The following is a 9,782-nucleotide window of genomic DNA, read 5'->3' on the forward strand; positions in this document are numbered from 1 at the left end:
GAAATCATGGGCCTCTCATCATCAGTGAAGCAAATCCAAAGAGCTTGCTTTGCCCTCTGATCAGAACACTTTCCTGATTTATTTTGTGCTCTGTAAGCATGCAACAAGTTGTTCCTCATACACTGAGAAACTGCTGGATGGTTTAGAAAGTAAGTAATAACCTCATCAACCCTCATCCTCGAGTTCAGGCCAGCAAATACGCTGGGAGCATATTCACATCCTCCCAGCACACCGGCGATGAGGATTTCCCATCAAGAAAACTCCTTCAATCCTCGCTGTAAGCCTTGCCATAGCTCAGGCCATTACTGCCTCCAAGAAAATGGCTGTGCCTTTCACATATGCTGTTCTTGGCAAGTCTGCCAGAGATGTCTTTGGCTTAATTTGAAAACAAAGTCTGAGAATAGATTGGAATTTTCCAGCTCAGACTCCACCAACACAGAGACCACCAAAATTAATGGCAGCCTGGAAACCAAGGACAGGTTGACCGAGCACAGGCTGACGTTTACAGAGAAATAGAACACAGACAACACCCTGGACACCGAGATCACCATGAAAGACCAGCTTGCACGTGGACTGAAGATGACCTTTGACTCATCCTTCTTGCCCTAACCCTGGAAAAAATGATTAAAAAAAATCAAGACAGGGTACAGGAGGAGCAGAACAACCTTTGACATCGCTGGGCCCTAGATCAGGGTGTGGGGGAGGGGTTCTGGTGCTTGGCCATGAGGGCTGGCTGCTTCGAAGTCCTGAGTGACCCAGAGCAACTTTGCAGTTGGCTACAAGAGAATTCCAGCTTCATACTAATGTGAACAATGGGACAGAGTTTGGTGGCTCCATTGACCAGAAGGTGAACAAGAAGTTGGAGACTGCTGTCAGTCTCTCCTGGACAGCAGTAAACAGTAACAGTCACTTTGTAATAGTAGCCAAGTATCAGGTCGACCCTGATGCCAGCGTTTCAACCAAAGTGAACAACTCTAGCCTGGCTTAGGAGAAACTCAGATCCTGAAGCCAGGTGTCAAACTGACACTGTCAGCTCTGCTGGATGACAAGAATGTCAATGCAGGTGACAAAGCTTGGTCTAGATCTGGAATTTCAAGCATAAAAGAATACTATATAGTCGTTAATTTTAAGCTATTTTGCAGCATAGCTACCTTCAGAATTTAGTGTTCCTTTTAATGTTGTATGTTGGGGATGTGAGAATTGCTAAATATCAGGTTAGATCTCCAGGCTAAGGATGACTCGGCTTTAAGGGGCTTACTATTTCAGAGGTACAGTAGAAAACCCATTCCAGCTGTGGGCATGGCTTGGAGAGGAGCCCCTCTAGAGGTGCCAGGCCGCAGAGGGAAGCTGGGAGTGTATGGTCTCCTTGTCAATATGTATCCAGTCCCAGATGAAATTGGCACCTCCTGAGCATCGAACCCTGGATCATGTGGAGCATGTGCACACCTATGTGAAAGGGGCATTTTGGACAGATCATCACACCCTGTTCCCATCCTAGCCCATCACTTTTACACCAACGTAGTCTTCAGGGTGTGGTTTGCTATTTCTTTTGTTAGGGTGGAGCATGATAGAACCAGTACTTAGGACTTAATTCTTCCTTGCAGTGTGGTTTTCTTTTTTCTTTTCTTTCTTTCTTTCTTTCTTTCTTTCTTTCTTTCTTTCTTTCTTTCTCTCTCTTTCTTTCTTTCTTTTCTCTTTTTCTTCCTTTCTTTCCTCTTTTTCTTTTTCTTTCCTTTAGTTGTTGTTTTGGTTGTTGTTATTGCGCCAGAGTATGGAATAGCTTCTGGATTTTCCAGCTCTGCGCTGGGCAGGTGACGATGGTCACACCCTGACAGCACTAGGGATCTAAACTGACTTCTGCTATAGTCTCATCACTCTACCTTCTAGCAGTTTAATGGGTACATTATAGAGTATTTCCATTTTGTGTGGAATTATCTCCTCCCTTCAAATGCTAAAATTAACATCATTTAAGATGAAACTTGAATTAAAAAAAAGACCCCTTGGTGTGCCCCTGTCTGCATTGGAAGGACCCCACTTACAGGGGAAGTGGAAGATGGAGGAGAGGAAGGAAGGAAGCCTGTGTGATGGCATTAGACCTAAGCTCTGATGTCCAACCTTCTTCCAAATACTTCAACGGGGGAATTTAAGAGTTTAAAAGTATTATAAAGCAATTATTTCTTTTATTTACTTAGCCTTTATGAGTAAAACCTCAGTTTCCTAAATGGAAGACTATTCAGAAGAGAACGGTACAAAGCTGAGCATGTTAAATACTTTTGGACCAAGTGCTGATCTCCAACCTGTTCCGGGTCTGGTCTCATGGTCTGTAAACAAAGCAAGGTGAAGACTCATGTTCAGAACAGATTCAGGAAATGACTAGGAAGATGGCACTTGCCCATTCATTCTCCACTCTGAAGAATACTCATCACAGAGATTTTAAAATAGCAAAAGAACATAAATTAAGCCAGCACGCTAAAGCCTGGCTATCTCTCACTCTGTAGGAAGAACTCTTACTGTTGTTTTTCTCTAGAAATTTTTTCTCTAACTGTGGGGAATGTGCTTCCTTTAGAACTAGAATCATCTGTGTTTTATCCATTGGCATATTGAAGTCTTTTCCATTTACAAGAAACAGCCACACAGGTACTCTCAGGTAATGGGCTTATTTTAGTCTTGTGTTAAGTCAGTCTTATGACTGTGGCCAAATACCTGACAGAAACAATTTACTTAAGGGAAGAAAGATTTATTTTGCTAGAGGTTGGTTTCAGGTTTCAGCCCATCATGGTAGGGAGGGTATGACAGAGTAGCTCCCGGTAGGCAAGAATAGAGAGCTAGAAGAGCAGGAAAGAGCCACGGCAAGATGTAGCTTCCAGTAACTTACTTCATCCAACTAGGCACCACTTCCCCAAAGTCAATTCAGATTCTGAATTCGTCAAAGGATTAAACCATCCATCAGGGCAGAGCATTCCTCAGCTGAGGACCTCTTGAAGACTCTCATGGACACTCTCAGAGGAATGCTTTTCTAATCTCCTAGGAGATTCTGAATCTAATCCTGTCGGTAACCTAGATGAACCATCCCATGTCAGGAGGACAGCAAGGAGGCATGAAATTTGCCTCTTAGCCTCTTTTTTCTTTCAAATTCATAGGATGTCTTTTAACTTAAGTAGAGACTCTAAGAAAGAAATTACAAAACTGTGCATGATCAGTTAACAAGATGAGAGCAGATGGAGGTTGTGGAGGGAGAAAGAGAGTTTTAGGATGTGATCTTTATTGGGAGCAGCAGAGTACTGGAATAAGCATCCACATACCATGATAAAGAGGATGAAGCACAAGGAATTTGAAAAGACAAATGTGAGGAAGATTACATCAGATAAAAGTGGAGAATGGTACCTTCTCTCTACATTATTCTCCTTTCTCTGGAGGCACTCAGCCTTTCATGAGAGTTCTTCCGTAACTACCTCAGTTCATTTCTATCTCATGCTTTTTCTCTGGCACACTGTGCATCTTTTCTCTACTTTGATAACTGTTTTTGAGAGGATAAATAAAGGATTGGCTGCTCAAGCTTGCAGTTCGTCATCATAATGTTATATTTATAGGTTTGACTGACAGACTCCATCTAGACCATCCCCCTTCCCATATGTTTACATATGTGTGTATGCATGTGCCTGTGTGTAGTCTTCATGAGTCCTGTATATGCCTGATCTTCAAGTCAAATTTCAAGGGCCTGAGAAAGAAAACAACTGTCTTTGAAAAACACCATTATTACTGCTTAAGCAAAGGTTAATTCACACCAGGCCACTTTCTGTACCAAGTTATCCTGGATCAGCTCTTTTTATTGTGTTTTTATTTTCTTTTTTTGTTTTTTTTTTTGTCTTATTCCTTAGTAGTAAGGAAATAAGCAAGACAAATCTAACAAATAAAAATGTATGACAAAACAGGATCAGATGAAAGGGGAGGAGGTCCTCCCCAATCTGTGGACTTGGAAAGGGCAGGGAGGAGATTGAGGGAGGGAGGGTGGGGTTGGGAGAGAACAAGGGAGCGGGATACAGCTGGGATACAGAATTAATAAAATGTAACTAATAATAATATTAATAATAATTTAAAAAATAGAAAAAATAAAAAATGTATGACATAAATTTGACATATTTAAATAAAAGATTACTTGTTTAATTAAAATTCCAATTTAATTAGTCATCTTACAGCTTGTCTTCTGTCTGCTACTCACTCAAGCAACTGAATGATGCAGAGTCACATGGGAGTGATTAACAGTGCCAAGGATGGAGTACCCAGCTTCCAGGCTTTCATGGAAATCTGTATGAAGCAGGATGTGGCCACCGTTTTACCAGACAGAATATATACAATTCAAGTCCCCATTTCTGCATGATGCTATCATCATCATATGGAGTCTGGTTTCATGTTGAAGGCTTGCTGTTGCCTCTAGCCAGGCGTACCTAGAATATGTTCTCCGTTGCCTTCTGCAGATTTCAGTTGTTCTTGTCTCCTGGTACCACAGCACACTTCCCATCGAATGGTGGTTCTTCCTCTGTGGGTCATGACCCCTTTGGGGGTCAAATGACCCTTTCATAGGGGTAGCATATTAGATATCCTGCATATATAAGACATTTACATTACAATTCATAACAGTAGCAAAATTATAGTTAGGGAGTAGCAACAAAATAACATATGGCTGGGGTCACCACAACATGAGGAACTGTATTAAAGGGTCATAGCATTAGGAAGGTGGAGAACTGCTGCCATAGAGAAACGCTTGCCTCTTCCACTTTCAATTTTACAGTTACATTTTAGTTTTTAATTTTCTTTTTGACAGTTTCATATATGCATACAAGTGCTGGGATCATTTTTAGCCCCCATTGCCTTCTCTCATCTCCTCCCACTTCTGCTAACCTCCTTCCTTAGTCTTCCCAACTAGCCCCGCCTACTTTCCTCTTTCCACACAGATCGTGTGCAGACAGTCATAGCTGCTGTGTGTTCACATCTAGAAGCCAGTGTTTCATAGTGCTTCTACCCATTCCCCAGCTCTTACAGTCGTGTGTGTGTGTGTGTGTGTGTGTGTGTGTGATATTTCCTCAGCTGTGGGGAAAAAAATGTTGTAGCTGTCCTGTTTATGCACACGTAATAGTCACTTATTCCCATCACTTTGGCAATTTATGAGTCTTTGCATGAATCATTACTCACTGAAAAATAAACTTTTCAAGGCTGAAAGCAGCATTAATGTACACGCATGAGTGTGTGTACACACATTCTTACAAGACAGTTTGACTACATATCAGTTTGGCAGCATGTCACAAGTACATCCCTCCCCCTGTCCTGTGACTTCCCCAGTCAATATACTTTGATCAAAGCTTACTTTGCTGGACCTTTATCCCTCCTGTGGGGCAGGCCTCAGATCCATTCAGAAGTGGTTGGTTATCCCAAAACAATGGTGCCACTATTTCTCCAATAGTCATGTCTTGCTCAGAAGATCAGTATGGCCAAGGACAGTGTGTACAGCTTAGCAAAACCATTGACGGCTTTTCTTTCCCACGTGTATGCATAGTGCCTTTTAGTAATACGAACATTTATATTTTTTAAACTATTATAAGCTAGATAAGATTTTATAGAGACACAGAAAAAGATACTAGGAACTTTTATGGAGCGCTATGTTTTTAGACCAAATAAAACAATCGGAGAGGAAGTAAATAATAAGTATCTGTTAGGAGTGGCAGAGTGGTAGAGTACACATATGCGTACACTGGCAAACTCTGAGTCCTTTCAAAGAGAGTGAGGCAAGGGGGAGATTCTGAGGATTAAAACTAGGAGTGTTACATCAGATATTGAAGCAATAGCCTTGGTTGATAGCAAGAGTGGCACCAGCGTGAGGTTAAGCAGACACCTGCAGGGCAGAGGTCTCTGCAGAGACGTGCTTCATTTACATCTGTGGTGACCTCTGTGCAAGCTTGTGATTCCTGCAATGTTCTGTGACAGTAACAGTCATTCACTCTTCACAACCTTTTTGGTCCTTCTCCTCCTCTTTAGTTAGGACTGACACCAGCAACTCCATTTTGATTCTAACAACAATCACATTTCATTCGACAATGATACACACCTTTCCACGGGTTCAAAACTTGCTATCTTTAATACCTGGATTTTTACAGCACCAGCTGTTTTGAAATAATTTTTGTTACATTTAGAAAAGGAAAACGGTGTGCTTGTTGTTCCAACCCTCTGCAGAATGTCCTTAACTTGCGTGTGTATGTGGTGACTGTGTGTGCATACGTATGTGGAGGCCATGGGTTAACGTCAAATATCTTTCTCTGTCGGTCTCCATTTTGTTTGCTGTGGGGCAAGGGCTCTTTCTGGACACAGAACCCGCCAATCGGCTAGGCTGGTTGGCCAGTGAGTGCTGGGGACCTGCCCGCCTCTCCCCCATCCGTGACAGCAGAGGAGCAGCTTTTAGGTGAGAACTGGAAGTCTGAATTAGGTCTGCATGCTTATACAGTGGGTACTGTACTGGGCCATCTCCTCAGCTCCTAAGGCAGTCTAACTGCATGACACTTAGCCATGGCTAGCTTCCTAATCGAGATATCTAATACTCTGCCTTTCGAAACATGTTCTGAGCTGGGTGTGCAGCTAAGTAGCATTGTTCCTGCCCTGCAAACCTGAAGCCCTGGCTGGGTTCAATCTCCATTCCTCTCAGAAAGCTACAAAAAACAACATGTGAGGCATACCTTCCAAGGTCTTTTCCCAGGCAAACAGGGTCAAGACCATTTAAGTGGCAGTTTTGTTTTGTTTTTAATTTCTGTTTCCACCAGTGTAATTGCTGCCACCCCACAACCCCTCCCACCCAGTTTCTTCCACCCCTTCTTCTGAATCCCCAGATTCAATGCCCCCACCGCTCTGCTCACAGTTTTACACGGTCAGAAACCTGAGCTTCACAAGGCCGCTTTCCTTTTCCAGTGAAACAGCACTAACTTCCCCTTCTGATTATGACCTGGGCTTGTCCACTTTACAACCATAGTAATGTGTCCTTGTTTGGATCTGGCGCAGTGGGGCCGGGACGATGGAAATGATGTCCTGCTTTCCGCCTCCTCCTGCCCTGCCTGCTCTGAGCCCACACACTGCTGTGTACATGGTCAGAATGCTCCATCAGAAATAACATGTCGCTGCCTACCTACAACCGGCCCAGGCCCTGAGAACCTGACCATCCCAAGGCAGCCAGCCCCAACACCTGCCTCTCCTTTGCAAATCACCTTGGACGTTCCAGTCCCGGAAAACCATCTGCATCTGTCTTTCACACCACACTATTTCACAGCTCGGTAGCTTTGCTAATTCTCCGTCCTCTGGCAGCAATACTTTCAGCTACTCTATAACTCAGCCAGCTCCTACTAATGTCCTTCAGGACGCTCCTCAGTCATTTTCCCTTCCATCTGCTCCTGACCTAGACCCCAAACTGGGATAGACTCTCCTTTGTGACTCCAGACTACTGTCACTTTTGAACATTTACCTCACAACAACAAAATTATCATGTGATCCTTAAACTGGACTATCTGCTTCTTGTGGGCAAAGGTGCTACCCATTCACTGAACACACAAAAGATGGACATAGCAGAGACGAGCACAGATACAAGTGTGTGGAGCTTGTTCGTGGGAGTGTTAGAGCTCCCATTCTCCACTGGCACAGGCTCCACTTGCTCTGATGCACATAGCAATAAATTAACAGCAGCTCCTTCTGTGGCTGGTGCTGCGGGTATTGTTCTCATTCGGATAGGCAAAGGTTCTTCTCCTTCATGCTGTTCTGTTTCTCTCAAGGTTCTCTAGGGGGACATACTTCTGTTTCTTAGAGCCTCTATTATGTTAAAAAGTATTGGTTCACTCCAAGTCTTGGCTCCTGATGCCCCAAAGCTGGGGAAGAGTTTCCTGAGGATGAACATGAAGGATAATGAATGCAGTATCTTCCATGACCTGTGGAGATTCCTTCCCATCTTTGGTCTATGTTTGTCCCTCAGTGAGTCCAGATGTCAGCTCCCTCACTGACAGTACCCACCCTGTCCCTTCGAGCAGGAACTGAGAAGGTTCTCCATCTAATGTAGGCTGATGCTCCAGTGCCATGCCTTAACCTACTCTCTGCCTTCCTCCATACAGGCATCTTAAGATGCCAACTAGCGCTTTGCTCTCAGAGACCCACTAATGTCTGTGCAAACAAGATTCCTTTAGAACTTAGTCTTGGATATCACTCTTGTTCCCGGCAAATTCCCTCCACACCCCAACATCTCATGCTTCTTAACAGGGCTTTTTTTTTAATTTGAATAAAGCAGTTATCTCTTTCAAGGGGGCCCACATGTATCATGAATTATAATGCCTAACATTATGTACCCTTATTCTGGTTGGATGACAGCTGGGTTATAGAATGGCTTTAGATTTTTGTGTGTGTATGTGCAAAAATATATATTTTTCTCTTAAAGGAGCATTCTTATATCTGGGTATGTTCTATAGTTCAGACAAACTCCTGGATGAATCTATAGAACAGAATTTTTAAATCAGCTAGATAACTAACCCCAGATACTCAAATATGCTGTTCATTTCAAAAGGTCCATAGGACAACTCCATATAATGTCTAGACTTTGATTTCTCAACGCATCCTCAGACAGCACATGCTTGGGTGATTATTCCTTTCTCACAGATTTGTTCAGGCCTTTTTTTCTAGAGTTAATATATGTGGAATTGATAAGAAATCATCTGCTGTTTCCATCTTCAAAGCAAATCATAATAAATTTCATTAGTGATAGTGACTCATGGTTAAGATAAATTAGGAACTAAATGAAAAATTGTAAAGTGTTTAGTTATCTGTTCGTGCATAATGAACGACTCCAGTGCCTCCCAACTTAATACAAATATTTGATCATCTCTCACAGTTTTGTAAGTCACACACGTATGTGCGGTATAGCTTGCAGGCTTTAACATGCAGAACACAGTGCCCGGGTACATGTATACAGGGTGCAGCAGGGCTCTACTGCTCTACATGGACGATACACGTTAAAGAGCTCAAACTGGTTCACATGTTTGATTCAGAAGAGTATATGAATTGTAGTAAAGCATTAAACAGAGCCACGTGAAAACGGGGAAACTGGATGAATGCTATTTATGGGTTACCTTGGCAATGAGCCTTGTAATATAGATAGAAATGAAAAAAGTGACAAGAGACCTAGGTCTTTAGATGTGATCCCTTGCAAGAGCAGCCATGTTCCTGGATTAATATTCCTCTACCTGGGTGTCTTCAAATTGTCCAGGGGTTTTATGGCAAAACTGCTTTGCAAAAACCATAACACGCCAATTACCAATGAGTGAGGCTCCCAAGTAATGCTTCAAGTTGGTCAACACCTGGTCTTTTACTGGCAAATTTACCTGGAGTTGTCTTGGAAGTAATAAACAGCACCCAATTCTAGCTTTCATTTATATTTCCCTGATTTCCAATGAAGTTGAGTATTTTTTTAATATTAATTACACTTTATTCACTTTGTATCCCCCCATAAGCCCCTCCCTCCTCCCCTCCCGATCCCACTCTCCCTCCCCCTTCTTCACGTATGCCCCTCACCAAGTCCACTGATACGGGAGGTCCTCTTTTCCTTCCTACTGATCTTAGTCTATCAGATCTCATCAGGAGTGGCTGCATTGTCATCTTCTGTGGCCTGGTAAGGCTGCTCCCCCCTACAGGGGAGGTGATCAAAGAGCAGGCCAATCAGATTATGTCAGAGCCAGTCCCTCTTCCCTTTACTATGTAACCCACTTGGG

General features: G+C 42.9%; 1 pseudogene; it reads left to right on the forward strand.

Annotated features, from left to right (window-relative positions):
- The first annotated feature begins 319 nt into the window (after positions 1 to 319).
- On the forward strand, positions 320 to 1,102 carry LOC129678468 (voltage-dependent anion-selective channel protein 1-like; annotated as a pseudogene).
- The last annotated feature ends 8,680 nt before the right edge of the window (positions 1,103 to 9,782 follow it).

The sequence above is a fragment of the Psammomys obesus genome, unplaced genomic scaffold (genome assembly GCF_907164565.1).
Source record: "Psammomys obesus unplaced genomic scaffold, mPsaObe1.curated_primary_1811, whole genome shotgun sequence".
Taxonomy (NCBI): Eukaryota; Metazoa; Chordata; class Mammalia; order Rodentia; family Muridae; genus Psammomys; species Psammomys obesus.